The sequence below is a fragment of the Aquila chrysaetos genome, chromosome W (genome assembly GCF_900496995.4).
Source record: "Aquila chrysaetos chrysaetos chromosome W, bAquChr1.4, whole genome shotgun sequence".
Taxonomy (NCBI): Eukaryota; Metazoa; Chordata; class Aves; order Accipitriformes; family Accipitridae; genus Aquila; species Aquila chrysaetos.
The window spans coordinates 1043641-1062292 of NC_054457.1; positions in this window are offsets into that span (position 1 = coordinate 1043641).

Consider the following 18652-nt stretch of genomic DNA (forward strand, 5'->3'; position numbering starts at 1 on the left):
ATAATGCTGTTGATAATGGGCAATCTTAAAAAGTGCTAACACTTAAATATCTTATGACTATTTCCTTTCACAGCCCTTGTCCCTAATATTTGGATCATAATCTTTCTAATATAACATTATTTAGAAAAATAAATTGTCTTAGTTACATAATGGCAAAGTGTTGAATGACTTAATTTTAGCTCTCAGCAAAATTGCTGCAAAAGGTAATTAAGTATTTCATACAGCTGTTTGATCACTTATTCAGCCTCTCAATGTATCGTGATTTAACCCCAGCCAGCAACTAAGCACCACGCAGCTGCTCACTCACTGCCCCCCCCCACCCAGTGGGATGGGGGAGAAAATAGGGAAAAGAAGTAAAACTCATGGGTTGAGATAAGAACGGTTTAATAGAACAGAAAAGAAGAAACTAATAATGATAATAACACTAATAAAATGACAACAGTAATAATAAAAGGATTGGAATGCACAAATGATGCACAGTGCAATTGCTCACCACCCGCCGACCGACGCCCAGTTAGTCCCTGAGCGGCGATCCCCCGCCCCCACTCCCCCCAGTTTCTATACTAGATGTGACATCACATGGTATGGAATACCCCGTTGGCCACTTTGGGTCAGCTGCCCTGGCTGTGTCCCCTCCCAACTTCTTGTGCCCCTCCAGCCTTCTTGCTGGCTTGGCATGAGAAGCTGAAAAATCCTTGACTTTAGTCTAAACATTACTTAGCAACAACTGAAAACATCAGTGTTATCAACATTCTTCTCATACTGAACTCAAAACATAGCACCGTACCAGCTACTAGGAAGACAATTAACTCTATCCCAGTTGAAACCAGGACACAATGTTACATCAATTCTCAAAAAGCCACCCAAGATTTTGCTGAAGTCAGAAATTAATTTCAAACATAAGAGTAGTCCGATTAAAGAAAATATGAAACCAATTAATATACTGATTATATTACTGGCATATACTGAAACAGGAGACATTACTCCTTGGCCAATACACCTGAAAAAAGCCTAATTAAAGGCTTAGCAGACTGTTTACAGGAACAGTGCTTTAACAGCTAGTGTCACAAAAAAATTAAAGCCATACAAATGTATACCTACCTTTCATCAGCAGCTCTAGATGTTTTGTTTGCAGTACTTTCTTTGCTCTCTGATTCACTGTCACTTGATTCTCCACTGGAAGAACAACTCCCACTACTCTCATCACTGCTGCCTTCCTCCTTATCTTCCTTCTCGCTTTCACTGTCAGACTTGCTCTCTGAAATAAAAAACAACCCTTACACTTTTTTCTAAATATCTTACATATTTAGTATTTTAGAAATCCAAGTTTGTTTTAAATAAAACACTGGTTTAGTATTTTAAGATCCAATTGCAAGCTTTAGCATTATTTATCCTGTGTCCAAAGCATGCAAGAAAATCACTTTCGCCTAACGTTTACAAAATTTTGTTGAAGACCTGTTCTCTTCGGCCTACAGTATTGTACTTTATCAAATTTGAACTCCCAATAATAAATTAATTGTATGTAGGTTCTTCAAAATTACATAACCCTATCAGGAGTTGGAGATGACCTCATATTCTCTAATCTATAGATTCTCTTAACTGCAAGATTATCTTTTCAACCAATTGCTTAATTAGATAATCTATTTTTGAATACCGATTGAATCACCAATTTAAACAAATTATTCGTCCTCTAATTAATCATATAGTTACAAAATATTCAAATAACTGAAGTGAATATATTATTTTCTTGCTGCAGAGATCATTAATTTCAGTGATACAATTCTTAAGCACTTCTGCATATTTCCTCAGTTTAGGAATGAGAGGGAAGAAGCTCCAAATTAAGATTTGAAAGTGCCCCTCTTCCATTCAACTAGATGTTGCTAATTCTTTTAAGTCTCTAATACTAAACATTTTCTGTGTCTAAACTCTGGACCTGGGAGAATGATGTTCTTCAGTACATCTGAGCTACATTAACATCTACTGAAACGACTGTCTTGGGGAACTGCCTATCTGGCATTAAGCGAGAGACTGGTCAAAAGAACCTTAGCTCACTGAACTTGATAGGCAGCTGTCAGTTATCTTCTCCATCATCACCCCCATTATAATACATAGAAAATGTCATGTAGAACTGCAGAGCAAAATTATAACACAATCTACTGAATAAACCCCATGAAATAGTACACAGTTAAACAAGTTTGGCCATTTATCAACACAGCACCACATGTTGTCAAAATAGTAATTCATCAACAACAAATTCCAAAAAACATTCAAGACTTATGGTTCCCAACAACCAAGCATATAGGCACTCTTCCCGCAAAAAGTTAGGTGCATTTAGCTTTAACTGAAGTTACTAACTCTCACTACTCTTACTAGACTGCAATCAAGATGACAATAGCATGCCAGCTTTTTTAACTGGGAAACAAAGCAAAGTCTAACTCATTTATTGGATACAGAGGGGAACATTGCCACCAAAGATGAGGAAAAGGCTGAGGTACTTAATGCTACCTTTGCCTCAGCCTTTGATACTGAGACCAGTTATCCTCAGGGTACTCAAGCCCCTGAGCTGGAAGACAGGGACGGAGAGCAGAATATACCCCCCATAATCCAGGAGGAAGCAGTTAATGACCTGCTATGCCACCTGGACACTCACAAGTCTATGGGACCAGATGGGATCCATCCGAGAGTACTGAAGGAGCTGGCGGAGGAACTTGCCAAGCCACTCTCCATCATTTATCAGCAATCTTGGTCAACAGGGGAGGTCCCAGACAACTGGAGGCTTGCCAATGTGATGCCCATTTACAAGAAGGGTCAGAGGGAGGATCCAGGGAACTACAGGCCTGTCAGCCCGACCTCGGTACTGGGGAAGATTATGGAGCAGTTCATCTTGAGTGTGCTCACATGGCATGTGCAGGACAACCAGGGGATCAGGACCAGCCAGCATGGGTTCATGAAAGGCAGGTCCTGCTTGACCAACCTGATATCCTTCTATGACCAGGTGACCCACCTAGTGGATGAGGGAAAGGCTGTGGATGTTATCTTCCTTGACTTCAGCAAGGCCTTTGACACTGTCTCTCATGGCATACTCCTTGAGAAGCTGGCGGCTCATGGCTTAGACAAGTGTACTCTCCGCTGGGTAAAAAAACTGGCTGGATGGACGAGCCCAGAGGGTTGTGGTGAACGAAGTTAAATCCAATTGGCGGCCCGTCACAAGTGGTGTTCCCCAGGGCTCAGTTTTGGGGCCAGTTCTCTTTAATATCTTTATCAATGATGTGGATGAGGGAATTGAGTGCACCCTCATTAAGTTTGCGGATGACACCAAGTTGGGAGGGAGTGTTGATCTGCTTGAGGGAAGGAAGGCTCTACAGAGGGATCTGGACAGGCTGGATCGATGGGCTGAGGCCAATTGTATGAGGTTCAACAAGGCCAAGTGCCGGGTCCTGCACTTGGGTCACAGCAACCCCATGCAGCGCTACAGGCTTGGGGAAGAGTGACTGGAAAGCTGCCTGGCAGAAAAAGACCTGGGGGTGCTGGTTGACAGCTGGCTGAATATGAGCCAGCAGTGTGCCCAGGTGGCCAAGGCGGCCAACGGCATCCTGGCCCCTATCAGAAAATGTGTGGCCAGCAGGAGCAGGGAGGTGATTGTTCCCCTGTACTCGGCACTGGTGAGGCCACACCTTGAGTACTGTGTTCAGTTTTGGGCCCCTCACTACAGGAAAGACATTGAGGTGCTGGAGCGTGTCCAGAGAAGGGCAACAAAGCTGGTGAAGGGCCTGGAGCACAAGTCTTATGAGGAGTGGCTGAGGGAACTGGAGTTGTTTAGCCTGGAGAAAAGGAGGCTGAGGGGAGACCTTATCACTCTCTACAACTACCTGAAAGGAGGTTGTAGTGAGGTGGGTGCTGGTCTCTTCTATCAAGTCACTAGTGATAGGACGAGAGGAAATGGCCTCAAGTTGCAGCAGAGGAGGTTTAGATTGGATATTAGGAAAAATTTCTTTACTGAGAGGGTTGTCAGACATCGGAATAGGCTGCCCAGGGAAGTGGTTGAGTCACCATTCCTGGAGGTATTCAAAAAGCGTGTAGACGTTGCACTTCAGAACATGGTTTAGTGGGCATGGTTGATGGTTGGACTCAATGATCTTAAAGGTCCTTTCCAACCTAAACGATTCTATGATTCTATATCTGTACAGTTAGCAGCTATTACACAGCTACAGTGAATGTAAACTTTTCCCCCAATTTCCTGTTTTTATACATACCTCTGGCTTTTTTTGAATTTATTTTTCCAATTCTTTTTCAGCAGTGGCCAGTTCTGAAGATACAATTCTCCAGGCAGCAGAGATGCAAGTTGTTTTCCAAACACCTACCTGTTGCAGTAGTACTGGCAGACTCATCTTCCTCCTCTTCTGATTCAGAGTAGAACTTTTCAGTAGGTTTCTCTTTCTTTGTCCTACCTAGAATTGCAGTCCATTCCTTTGCCTGTAAATAAATTTCAACTTAAGTTTACTTTTACAACCAGCAATACAAAAATATACACACAACACAGCAAAGAAAAACACCTGCAGTAGTAGTATTAGGCAGTTTCTAAATAAATCCTTTAAGCAAGTCTAGAGAAACTACTAAACTTCTCTTATTTTTACACAATTAGGAGCACTAAAAGTTTTGTACATACTTATAAAAGGTGAGATTTGTCTATTAGAGAGGCCAGAAAAAGATTTACTATGGCAGATTAAAAGCATCAGTAACCATAAATAAATCCCTATGCCAAAAGGACCTGAAGTCTGAGAGTTTTATCTCTAGATCCAGCTGAGTTTAGCCTACAACTGGCACGAAGGGTAAATACGGCTAGTCACCATCTTTATCATCCCAAGTTTTAAGGGGAAAACAGACATGGACCCAGTAGGCAGCAGAAGTTCCAGTAGCCACAGAGGAATTATATTTCACTTTCTTTTCAATTCTCTAAATACAAGTAATTCTTACCACCAGGAGAACACCAGAACATGGGAATACATTGGCCAGACTTTTTTTTCTTTTCATATCCCCCTATACTACTAGAGAAGCAGAAGAAAAACAGTCCAGGAAAGAAACAAATAGGCAGAAAACCATATCAACAGAGTGATACAGGTCTGCCTCAGTGACTGCTGTGATCTAGAATAAGACTAACTTCTGAAAGAGCTCTAACGGTGACCTGTAATGGTGTACAGCTCTAGCAACATACTGGCCTCCTCTTAAACACCAAAAGCTGCCAAAGCTTTGTAATGCTCCACCCAGCAACTGGTATTTTAAAAACCCAATATTCTTTTGGATATGAACGACAATTTGAGATTTAATAATGGATTGCAGCTTAACAACTCAACTCCACTCATATACATTGTGTAGGCACATGCAATATTAGAGGAACCACAAAATTAATGACAATGAGACACTCTCCAAAGAAAATATTTGCAAAAAAACTCAGGGAAAGGATTTTCATGTTTGTTTTGAGGTTTAAATGGTTGGAGGGAGACATTTTCTGTTACGCTGTAGATAAATGTTACTCCATTTGATCAATTTCCTGCAATACTTTTTGGTTTTATGGACAAAGGTGCCTTCACATATTTTTTCATGCCAAACCTATCATTTATAATCCACCACTTGAGTTAATTGCCTTCAGACTCTCCTCATAAAAGCTTTCAGAAGTTTGTACACAAATACCTCTCTTCCTGAAATGTATATAAGAAGGTAGACAAGTAATATTAAGGTACTAAGGAGAAATGCTTGTTCTACCATATTGCTGTTTACTGGCTTCTGCAAGTCATATCTATTTTTTAGAATTTTCTCTACCCATTCTATTCCTAACATCTTATACACAAATTAATTCACATGCAATTTAGTGTGGAAGTTGGCTCATGACATGGACCACATGTTTTTTTGGGTATACCTGTTACAACAACATATCTCTGGGAGCACCATCAGCTCAGTATATTCCAATACATTTCAATTTCTGTTACTGTTCAATAGCTTTCACTGACGTTTATTAGGACTCTGGTACCTGATACATTGTGCTGGTTTTGGCTGGGATAGAGTTAATTTTCTTCATAGTAGCTATCATGGGACTATGTTTTGGATTTGTGCTGAAAACAGTGATGGTAATACAGGGATGTTTTAGTTATTGCTGAGCAGTGCTTACACAGAATCAAGGCCTTTTCTGCTTCTCACACCACCCCACCAGCGAGTAGGCTGGGGGTGCACAAGTTGGGAGGGGATACAGCTGGGACAGCTGACCCCAACTGACCAAAGGGTTATTCCAGACTATATGATGTCATGCTCAGCATATAAAGCTGGGGGAAGACGAAGGATGCAGGGGGGACGTTTGGAGTGATGGCATTTTGTCTTCCCAAGTAACCGTTACGCGTGATGGAGCCCTGCTTTCCTGGAGATGGCTGAACACCTGCCTGCCAATGAGAAGTAGTGAATGAATTCCTTGGTTTGCTTTGCTTGTGCGCGCGGCTTTTGCTTTACCTATTAAACTATCTTTATCTCAACCCACAAGTTTTCTCACTTTTACTCTTCCGATTCTCTCCCCTATCCCGCCGTGGGGGAAGTGAGCGAGCAGCTGTGGTGCTTAGTTGCTGGCTGGGGTTAAACCATGACATACATAAATCACAACTCTAGTACCAGAACATGACTCTGCCTCAGAGTTTACAATCCAGTAACAAAAACCTATCGGTAGTAGAAGACTAGCTCAGTAATGTCAACAAATGACTAGTGCACTAATAGATGACATTTTCCTTTTATAAACTTTCGTAATTCTATTCAAATGATCTGAAATGTAAACCCTGGTCTCCTCCAAGCTTTATACTTCAAAACACACATATTTTTCCCCCCTGCTGCTGCCTTTTGTTTATATTACCTAGGTTTTTTCTGTTTAGACTTGGATTTGTATACTAATAAACCTCCGTTCACCTCCTACTTTGGTATTCTAGCAACACTCATCCTCAACAGCAATTAACATACTGCAGCACAACAAATATAAGAGGTGTGAAATCAAAAGTGGGATGGAGGAGGAAAAAAGTCCATTTAATACACAAGTGAAGCAGAAGTGGCCTATAGTTGATCCACTTCTCTCATTGAAAAGAAAGAGTAAGCATCTTGCAGGTTTTGAAATGTTCCGTTCCCAAGCTAAAACAAACCACATCTATGTTCACATGCATCAACATTTTTCAGTACGGCATAGAGATAATATTTAAATACTTATATTTTAAGATAATATTCTATATTGATGAGTGCCTCCAGAAAAGTTGCTTTTAACAATGACAACATACTGACTCGGCTACATTGATGTTTCGGATGGACGGGTCAGGTGCCACCTCTGGCCAGTCAGACAGCTCCAGGTAGCCGGTGGCTCAGCTGTTCAGCGTGTGAGACAAGGTGCAAAGCTGGAAATGATCCCGATCTATTAAAAAAAGGGAGGAGGGGAGAAATACACAAACACCATGAGCTCTACCACAAAGAGCAATCTTAATCAGGGCTAAAGGTAATTGCCATTATATTACCTCAAATGTCATGGAATAAATTGTATTGGCTTTGTGTGGCAAGGTTTTGGTAGCGGGGGGGGGGGTGTTACAGGGGTGGCTTCTGTAAGAAGTTGCTGGAAGCTTCCCCTGTGTTCGAGAGAGAGCCAATACCAGCCGGCTCTAAGACGGACCCGCCGCCGGCCAAGGCCAAGCCAATCAGTGATAGTGGTAACGCCTCTGTGATAACATTTTTAAGAAGGAAAAAGTTGGGACAGGCTGGAAACTGCAGCCGGAGAGAGGAGTGAGAACATGTAAGAGAAACAACCCTGCGGACACCAAGGTCAGTGAAGAAGGAGGGGGAGGAGGTGCTCCAGGCGCCAGAGAAGAGATTCCCCTGCAGCCCGTGGTGAAGACCATGGTGAGGCAGGCTGTCCCCCTGCAGTCCATGGAGGTCCACGGTGGAGCAGATATCCACCTGTAGCCCATGGAGGACCCCACGCTGGAGCAGGTGGGTTCCCCAAGGAGGCTGTGACCCTGTGGGAACCCTGCGCTGGAACAGGCTCCTGGCAGGACCTGTGGATCTGTGGAGACAGGAGCCCAGGGAGCAGGTTTTCTGGCAGGACTTGTGACCCTGTGGGGGACCCACGCTGGAGCAGTGTGTTCCTGAAGGACTGCACGCCGTGGATGGGACCCATGCTGGAGCAGTTTGTGAAGAACTGCAGCCCGTGGGAAGGACCCACGTTGGAGAAGTTTGTGGAGGACTGTCTCCCGTGGGTGGGACCCCACGCTGGAGCAGGGGAAGAGTGTGATGAGTCCTCCCCCTGAGGAGGATGAAGCGGCAGAAAATAACGTGTGATGAACTGACCGTAAACCCCATTCCCCGTCCCCCTGTGCCGCCCTGGGGGTTGGTAGAGAAGCCGGGAGTGAAGTTGTGCCCGGGAAGAAGGGAGGGGTGGAGGGAAGGTGTTCTGAGATTTGGTTTTATTTCTCATTACCCTACTCTGGTTGATTTGTAATAAAGCAAGTTAATTTTCCCCAAGTTGAGTCTGTTTTGCCCGTGACGGTAAGTGGTGAGTGATCTCTCTCCTGTCCTTATCTCGACCCACAAGCTCTTTGTTATATTTTCTCTCCCCTGTCCAGCTGAGGAGGGGGAGTGATAGAACGGCTTTGGTGGGCACCTGGCATCCAGCCAGGGTCAACCCATCACATAAATATAAACTAGGAAGCTCTTCATAGGTCAAAAAACTTATTTCAGTCCAAAGATTACAATAATCTCCCCCATAATGGTCAATAAAAAAGCTAATCAATGTGTTTAGAGGTGTTGCTTTGAAATGTAGCTTCTCTATAAATTATTTTACTGTGAATATTAAGAATGATAGCACAGTTAAACAATCCATATACATGTCTTGGCACAAACGCATCCAGAATTTTAATAGTTTTTCCTTCAAAATGGAGCTCCTTTTAGAGCTTCAAAACTGGGACTAAGTATGAAAATTAAAGTTGCAAATTGTCGCAATAACAGAGCATTTTTAATTAAGATAACCTTTTAATTTGAGAAGACAGACAATTGTTCTTTCTTGTAAAAAGATAGGGAAAAAATACAGGGAAAATTATCACTTTCAATTTATTTCAGATTCATCAAACATTTGCAATACTCACATTAACAATCTTCTATTAAAGTCCAGATAAAAGACTAAAGCTATTTTCCTAAATGGAAGAATAGTTTTCCTCAAAAGACACACTTCCTGTTATTTAAACCAAATTTAAAATCTACATGAATAAAAATGGATCAGTTTGTCAGAGTTTATCATCAGTCCATTTGACTGTGTGCGCACCATGCAAACCTTGCTTGTTGAAAAGCAAGTAAGCAGAGCGTGTATCCTTGCATATTAATCATTTGTATTTGCCACGTGAAACAATTTGTGAGCATATTTGAAATAGAATAGGCTGCCACATTCCTTTACACAATGAACATTTACCAAATGATGTTGGCAGTTATACCTTTAAAAGGAGACTCAAGCAATGGGGTGGGTTTCTGTGCCAGAAATATTTCTTTGGCATATTTGCTTAAAGCTCCACTCTTCTCACTTGGAACAATAAGCTGCCTAATAAATCTTGTATGGTCTCTGATGTCGTAGCTTTGATCATACTTGCCGAGATTTAATATGTACTGGGTAGGCAATTTTGTCTGTGGAAAAAAACAGGATGACAACAGAATACAAGTTATTTATGATTATTGATAACTCTGGATAAACATATTTAAAGAGGTAATAAAAATGAATGGTTATGTCAAACAAATGTTGTTCCACAGGGAATATGCATTTCTAAAGCTGCAAATGGAATTCTGAAGCCAAAGCACATGTCCTCTTCTGTATTGGGGAGGTGAATGCTGAGTACCAAGAAGCAGCCATGTGCTAGATTATTATTCACAACTGCTGAAGTGGAAAGAAAAGCATCATTAAAAAAAAAATCATATATGGCAAACCCACTGAAGGGTCTATGTGAGGATAATGAATGTGGAAATACAACTGAAAACATGGCACTCAATCAGAAAAATATGCAGGACAACAAAACATTAGAGGGTATTAGGGGGCTGGCAAACTACTTCTGCTGAGGTATGTTTTATGAAGAGATACTGTCCCTGGCAAAAGCAGCATCTGTACTCTGATTGCACTCAGTTACTTTATCCTGAATTATGACCCATTAAAGCAGACACATGAATCCGGATTACTGCAAATTCTTTGCAGGGCATTTAGCTGTTACTTTTTCATAAAAGCAAGCTGCTGATGCCCTCTAAAAACAAGGATAAAAGACTTCTTCCATTTTTTTCTTGAAGCTTAAAGCCTCCAGTAATATCAGTCATTTATTTATGTAAGAGAGCAACTTATATTATCACAGCTTTTTACAGCATAATACGATTTCCTAATTTGATGCCTGACAATATTATCATGTATTAAATAATTTTAATAATTCAGTTAAATTTTTAAAACAAACAAAAAAGAAAATCAGGGAGACTTTCCCAGTACCTTAGAAATACTGTAAAAAGAACAATAATGCTGAACAGACTTGTATCTATTAGATACATTTGAAAAAATTATGCCACTTCCTTTATATACAACCAAACAGGAAAAAGAGCAAAAATAATATACCATCATAAGGAAGTACATTTTTAGTATATCAACTCAGAATGGATGAATAACACAGGGATAAAAATGTATTGTCAAGGAGGATTTAATCTTGTTTATCATGCTATTGTTATAATGATAATGCAGTTTCAATTATGTGAGGGGAAGAATATGTGAAAAATTCAGTCAATTTTGTTATGTTCAGTTTAATAATTTCCACCTTGAGGATGCAAGTCAAAGTTTTTCTATAGATGTAAAAATACTTTTTCAGAATATTAATTCCTGTAAGTGAAATACAGTGTCGTGGTTTAACCCCAGCCCCTACAGAGCCATAGTTCAACACTCTCAGAGGACCATGGTTGAGGCAGGGACCCAGACTGCATCTGAGGACACCATGCTCGAGATAGGGACCCAAACAACAACAACAACCACAGTAATTGCCCCAATAGTGAAAAAGAAACAGTGGACAAGGAGATCAACAGGTCCATACCATCGATTAGTGAGGGAAGAAGAAGAGGAAAGGCTTAATCTAGAAGCTGGTCCTTCAATAAAGAAATTGGAGGAAGCAGTGAGGGAACTTAAACAGGAAGGGGAAACTACCCGGTCCCTGACCTCCTCAGAACTTCGGGACTTGCGGAAAGAGTACAGCCGCCAGCCAGGTGAGCGGATTGCTGCCTGGCTGCTCTGATGCTGGGATAACGGGGCCGACAGTCAGCAACTGGAAGGTAAGGAAGCCCAACAGCTGGGATCCCTCGCTAGAAACCGGGGAATTGAAAGAGGAATTGGAAAAGAGGCAGCATTTTGCAGTCTCTGGAGCTGGCTCCTCTCAAGTATGAGGGCAAGATATCCATTCAAGGAAGATCTTGTGAATTCCTCAGAAAAGGACTACCGCACATGAAGGCATCCAGTACCTGAGAGAGTTAGCAGTGGTGGAAGTCATCTACAGTGATCTAGATGATGAGGAGGTCTCCAAAGATCCAGAGGATGTCCTGTGCACACGGGCCATGTGGAGAAAGGTGATTCAAGGTGCCCCAGCGTCGTATTCTAACAGCTTGGCAGCAATGTATTGCCCAGATATGGAAACACCAACTGTAGAGAAAGTGTCGTCTTGGCTCCAAAACTTTGAGGAAAATCTCTGTGTCTCCTCATCCCTACAGGACAGTGCCTTGGCTGTCAGGGGTGCCCCAAGAAATCAGTCCTCTCTTGCCCCAGTCAGAGGGAAAGGGAGCCCAAGGCGTATGCCACGTGGTACACTCTGGTTCTTCCTGCGTGACCAAGGGGAGGACATGAGGAAGTGGGATGGTGAACCCACCTTTAAGCTGGAAGCCCGCGTACGTGAACTGAGAGGGAAGACAGCTGTTAAGAAGGGGTCACCCAAGAAGAAGGCTGTCAGTGTCATTGCTGTAGAGGCCCAAGAAAGTAATCAGCAATCCTCCAGGCACAGAAGAACTGAAACCACCTCCCTTGATTCTGGTGAGGGGACTTCTGGTCTGGCACCACAAGGGTCAGACAGTGAATACTCTGATGAGGAACAGCAATAGAGGGTCCCTGCCTTCGGCCAGGAGGAGGAAAGGGATGACCGGATATACTGGACTGTGTGGATTCGATGGCCTGGCACATCAGACCCACAGGAGTATAAGGCTTTGGTAGACACTGGTGCACAGTGTACGCTGGTGCCACCAGGGTACAGGGGCACAGAACCCATCTGGATCTCTGGAGTGACAGGGGGATGCCAAGAATTGACTATATTGGAGGCTGAAGTGAGCTTAACAGGGGACAAGTGGGAAAAGCACCCCATTGTGACCGGCCCAGAGGCCCCTTGTATCCTTGGCATAGACTACCTCAGGAGAGGGTACTTCAAGGACCCAAAGGGGTACCGATGGGCTTTTGGTGTAGCCACTGTGAACACAGAGAAGATCAAACAGCTATCTACCCTGCCTGGCCTCTCGGAAGATCCCTTCACTGTGGGATTGCTGCGAGTTGAATAACAGCAGGTGCCAATCGCTACCAGGACGGTGCACTGCCGGCAATATCGGACAAACCAAGACTCCCTGGCTCCCATCCATGAGCTGATTAATCAACTGGAGAGCCAAGGAGTCATCAGCAAGACTCATTCACCTTTTAATAGTCCTATATGGCCAGTGCAAAAGTCTGATGGAGGGTGGAGGTTAACAGTAGATTATTGCAGCCTGAACAAAGTGACACCGCCACTGAGTGCTGCTGTACCAGACATGTTAGAGCTCCACTATGAACTGGAATCAAAGGCAGCTAAGTGGTATGCCACAATTGACATTGCTAATGCATTTTTCTCCATTCCTTTAGCAGCGGACTGCAGGCCACAGTTTGCTTTCACTTGGAGGGGCGTCCAGTACACCTGGAATCGACTGCCCCAGGGGTGGAAGCACAGCCCTACCATTTGTCACGGACTAATCCAAACGGCACTGGAACAAGGCGATGCCCCTGAACATCTACAATACATAGATGACATCATCGTGTGGGGCAACAAGGCAGAAGAAGGGTTTGAGAAGGGAAAAAGAATAATTCAGATTCTTCTGAAAGCTGGTTTCGCCATAAAGAAAAGCAAGGTCAAGGGACCTGCACAGGAGATTCAGTTCTTGGGAATAAAATGGCAGGATGGACGCCGTCATGTGCCTATGGATGTGGTCAACAAGATAGCAATTGTGTCTCCACCAGCTAACAAGAAGGAAACACAAGCTTTCCTAGGCCTTGTGGGGTTCTGGAGAATGCATATTCCAGGTTATAGTCAGCTTGTGAGCCCTGTCTATCGAGTAACCCGGAAAAAGAACTATTTTGAATGGGGCCCTGAGCAACAACAAGCCTTTGAGCATATCAGACAGGAAATAGCTCGTGCAGTAGCTCTTGGGCCTGTCCGGACAGGACCAGATGTACAAAATGTACTCTACACTACAGCTGGGGAGCACGGTCTCACCTGGAGCCTCTGGCAGAAAACACCAGGAGAAACCCGAGGTCGACCATTAGGGTTTTGGAGCCGGGGGTACCGAGGATCAGAAGCCCACTACACCCCAACTGAAAAAGAGATACTAGCAGCATATGAGGGGGTTCGAGCCACTTCAGAAGTTGTTGGTACAGAAGCATATCTCCTCTTGGCACCACGATTGCCTGTGCTACACTGGATGTTCAAAGGAAACATCCCCTCTACACATCATGCAATCAGCGCTACATGGAGTAAGTGGATAGCATTGATTACGCAATGGGCTCGACTGGGAAAATCTAACTGCCCAGGAATTCTGGAAGAGATCATGGACTGGCCAGAAGGCAGAGATTTTGGAGCATCGCCTGAGGAGGTGGCTCGTGCCCAAGAGGCACCACCATATAATGTGTTATCAGAAGACGAAAGGCATTATGCTTTGTTTACTGATGGATCCTGTCGTGTGGTAGGGAACCATCAGAAGTGGAAAGCTGCTGTGTGGAGTCCCACATGATAAGTCGTTGAGGCCACTGAAGGAGAAGGTGAGTCAAGTCAGTTTGCAGAAGTGAAAGCCAACAAACTAGCCCTAGACATTGCTGAACGAGAAAAGTGGCCGGTACTCTACCTCTATACCAACTCCTGCATGGTGGCTAATGCTCTATGGGGGTGGCTACAGCAGTGGAAGAAGACCAATTGGCAACGCAGGGGTAAACCCATCTGGGCAGCAGCATTGTAGAAGGACATTACTGCCCGTGTAGAACACATGGCTCTAAAGGTATGTCATGTAGATGCTCACATGCCCAAAAGCCGTGCCACTGAAGAACATCGAAATAATGAACAGGTAGACAAGGCTGCCAAAATAGAAGTAGCTCAGGTGGACCTGGACTGGGAGCGTAAGGGTGAGCTATTTGTAGCTCGATGGGCCCATGAGACATCGGGACATCTAGGGAGAGATGCAACCTATAGGTGGGCTCGTGATCGAGGGGTGGACCTGACCATGGAGGCCATCACACAGGTCACTCATGAATGTGAAACATGTGCTGCAATCAAGGGAGCCACCAGAGTAAAGTCTCCCTGGAACAGAGGGTGGTGGCTGGGTTTTCGATATGGCGAGGCCTGGCAAATTGACTACATTGGACCACTGCCACGAACACGCCAAGGCAAGCGCTACATACTCACCATGGTGGAAGCAACTACTGGTTGGCTAGAAACATATCCTGTAAACCATGCCACTGCCCGAAACACCATCTTAGGCCTTGAAAGGCAAATTTTGTGGCTACATGGTACCCCAGAAAGAATTGAATCAGACAACGGGACTCATTTCCCAAATAACCTCATAAGCTCCTGGGCAAAGAAACACGGCATTGAGTGGGTGTACGACATCCCCTATCACCCGCAAGCATCTGGAAAAATTGAGAGATATAATGGACTGTTGAAGACTATGATGAGAGCGCTGGGCAATGGGGCATGGAAGCATTGGGATACAAATTTAGCAGAAGCCACTTGGCTGGTTAACACCAGAGGATCTGCTAACTGTCCTGGTCCTGCCCAAACAAAACCCCTACATATTGTGGGAGGAGATAAGGTCCCCGTAGTGCACATGGGGAAGTGGCTGGGGAAGGCAGTGTGGATTTCTCCTCCCATGGGAAAAGGCAAACCCATTCGCGGGATCATCTTTGCTCAGGGACCTGGGTGTACTTGGTGGGTAATGCGGAAGGATGGGGAGACCCAATGTGTGCCTCAAGGACATTTAACCTTGGGGGAAAAATAATCTGTGATGTGAGTTGTATGTTGTAGGAAGTAACGTAGCAGGAATGACCTGAACTGCAGAGGAGTGAACTTCGCAAGGAACCAGACAAGTGCATCGGTGACCCAAACCAAGCCGGTGTTGGTGCCCAACGATCGAACGTACTGCTTCTCCTGTCCTGACCACTCATCTTGACAGATGGGGCCCAAGTCATAACCTGTGTGTGAACATCTGGAGGAGTGGAAGAAGCCCATGGAATATCTCTCTCTTAAAGGACAGGGGATAGTAATTAATAAGAATGTATAAATCTGTATGTTGGGTATAAAGGTGGTTTAAGTATGTAGTTTCAGTTGTAAGTGTTGGTAAGAAGGGATTTCAGTAATGAGAATTAAATACAATGGCGAGGTTAGAAGATATGTGTATTAAATTATGTGGGACCTGAGCATGACGCAAATGGTATGGAATAAGGGGTGGAGATTGTATTGCGTCTGGCTGAGATGGAGTTAATTCTCCCCATAGCAGCCCTCATAGCGCTGTGCTCTGCATTGGTAGCTAGAAAGGTGTTGATAACACACCAGTGTTTTGGCTACTGCTGAGCAGAGCTGGCACAGCATCAAGGCTGTCTCTCCAACATTTTTGCCCCCCCCCTCAATGGCAGGCTGGGGCAGGGCAAGATCTTGGGAGGGGACATAACCAGGACAGCTGACCTAAACTAACCAAACAGATATTCCATACCATATGACGTCAGCTCAGATAAAAAAGCTAAGTAAAGGGAGACGGAAAGGGGGCATTTTCATCTTCCGGAGCAACCACTATGCGTACTGAAGCCCTGCTTCCCAGGAAGTGGCTAGACATCGCCTGCTGATGGGAAGTAGAGAATAACATCATTTGTTTTTCTTTGCTTTCGCGCGCGACCTTTGCTTTCACTTTATTAAACTGTCCTTATCTTGACCCACGAGCCTTTTGTTATATTTTCTCCCCCCTGTCCAGCTGAGAAGGGGGAGTGATAGAGCGGCTTTGATGGGCACCTGGCATCCAGCCAGGGTCAACCCACCACATATGAAAAGATATTTTTTTCCCCCAAGGTACTGTCGTAGCTCTGGGAAAGGGAAAACTTTCCTATATGTATTTTACAGCTTATTGGCAGCTATTTCTATATCAAGATATAAAATTTTAAACAACTGCATCAGACAGAATATACATAATCTGCACTCATGCAGGACTTACGCTGTTCAGTCTAAATGGAATTGGAAGGGAGTATTCTCAGGTAACATGGATTAAACTAAATGAGGAATACCTCCCGCAGCCTTTGCCATCACTTCTCCTCTGTAAAACGAAACAAGCCTCCTTGCTGTCATGGCAGAAAGCTCAGCAGAACAGTTCACAAAACACAGTGGTGTTTGCTTGTGAAGTGCTATAGGGATGGGAGAAGTTGAGGGCCTTGCTATTATGGTGGGCACTTTTTTGATGAGCACGGATGGAATTAGATAAAGAGTTGATCCTGAAAGACAGCATTTTCTTTAATGGGATGACCATCTCCATGGTCCTTTCCCTCTTCCTATCCCCTTTCATTTCCCCTATAATATCTTTTTCATATCATCCAATACAGATAAAGACATAACAAATTTATATGGAAGAAGGCTCCATATCTGCAAGCATCATAAATACTATAAGTAGTTTTCATAAAACAGCAAGAAAACACTAATTTTTTTTCTTGTCTCATGGCAACGCAACCAAACAAGTTAGAGAAGCTTTTCTACATACAATCATAGAATCATTTAGGTTGGAAAAGACCTTTAAGATCATTGAGTCCAACCATCAACCATGCCCACTAAACCATGTTCTGAAGTGCAACGTCTACACGCTTTTTGAATACCTCCAGGAATGGTGACTCAACCACTTCCCTGGGCAGCCTATTCCGATGTCTGACAACCCTCTCAGTAAAGAAATTTTTCCTAATATCCAATCTAAACCTCCTCTGCTGCAACTTGAGGCCATTTCCTCTCGTCCTATCACTAGTGACTTGATAGAAGAGACCAGCACCCACCTCACTACAACCTCCTTTCAGGTAGTTGTAGAGAGTGATAAGGTCTCCCCTCAGCCTCCTTTTCTCCAGGCTAAACAACTCCAGTTCCCTCAGCCACTCCTCATAAGACTTGTGCTCCAGGCCCTTCACCAGCTTTGTTGCCCTTCTCTGGACACGCTCCAGCACCTCAATGTCTTTCCTGTAGTGAGGGGCCCAAAACACAGTACTCAAGGTGTGGCCTCACCAGTGCCGAGTACAGGGGAACAATCACCTCCCTGCTCCTGCTGGCCACACATTTTCTGATAGGGGCCAGGATGCCGTTGGCCGCCTTGGCCACCTGGGCACACTGCTGGCTCATATTCAGCCAGCTGTCAACCAGCACCCCCAGGTCTTTTTCTGCCAGGCAGCTTTCCAGTCACTCTTCCCCAAGCCTGTAGCGCTGCATGGGGTTGCTGTGACCCAAGTGCAGGACCCGGCACTTGGCCTTGTTGAACCTCATACAATTGGCCTCAGCCCATCGATCCAGCCTGTCCAGATCCCTCTGTAGAGCCTTCCTTCCCTCAAGCAGATCAACACTCCCTCCCAACTTGGTGTCATCCGCAAACTTAATGAGGGTGCACTCAATTCCCTCATCCACATCATTGATAAAGATATTAAAGAGAACTGGCCCCAAAACTGAGCCCTGGGGAACACCACTTGTGACGGGCCGCCAATTGGATTTAACTTCGTTCACCACAACCCTCTGGGCTCGTCCATCCAGCCAGTTTTTTACCCAGCGGAGAGTACACTTGTCTAAGCCATGAGCCGCCAGCTTCTCAAGGAGTATGCCATGAGAGACAGTGTCAAAGGCCTTGCTGAAGTCAAGGAAGATAACATCCACAGCCTTTCCCTCATCCACTAGGTGGGTCACCTGGTCATAGAAGGATATCAGGTTGGTCAAGCAGGACCTGCCTTTCATGAACCCATGCTGGCTGGTCCTGATCCCCTGGTTGTCCTGCACATGCCATGTGAGCACACTCAAGATGAACTGCTCCATAATCTTCCCCAGTACCGAGGTCGGGCTGACAGGCCTGTAGTTCCCTGGATCCTCCCTCTGACCCTTCTTGTAAATGGGCGTCACATTGGCAAGCCTCCAGTTGTCTGGGACCTCCCCTGTTGACCAAGATTGCTGATAAATGATGGAGAGTGGCTTGGCAAGTTCCTCCGCCAGCTCCTTCAGTACTCTCGGATGGATCCCATCTGGTCCCATAGACTTGTGAGTGTCCAGGTGGCATAGCAGGTCATTAACTGCTTCCTCCTGGATTATGGGGGGTA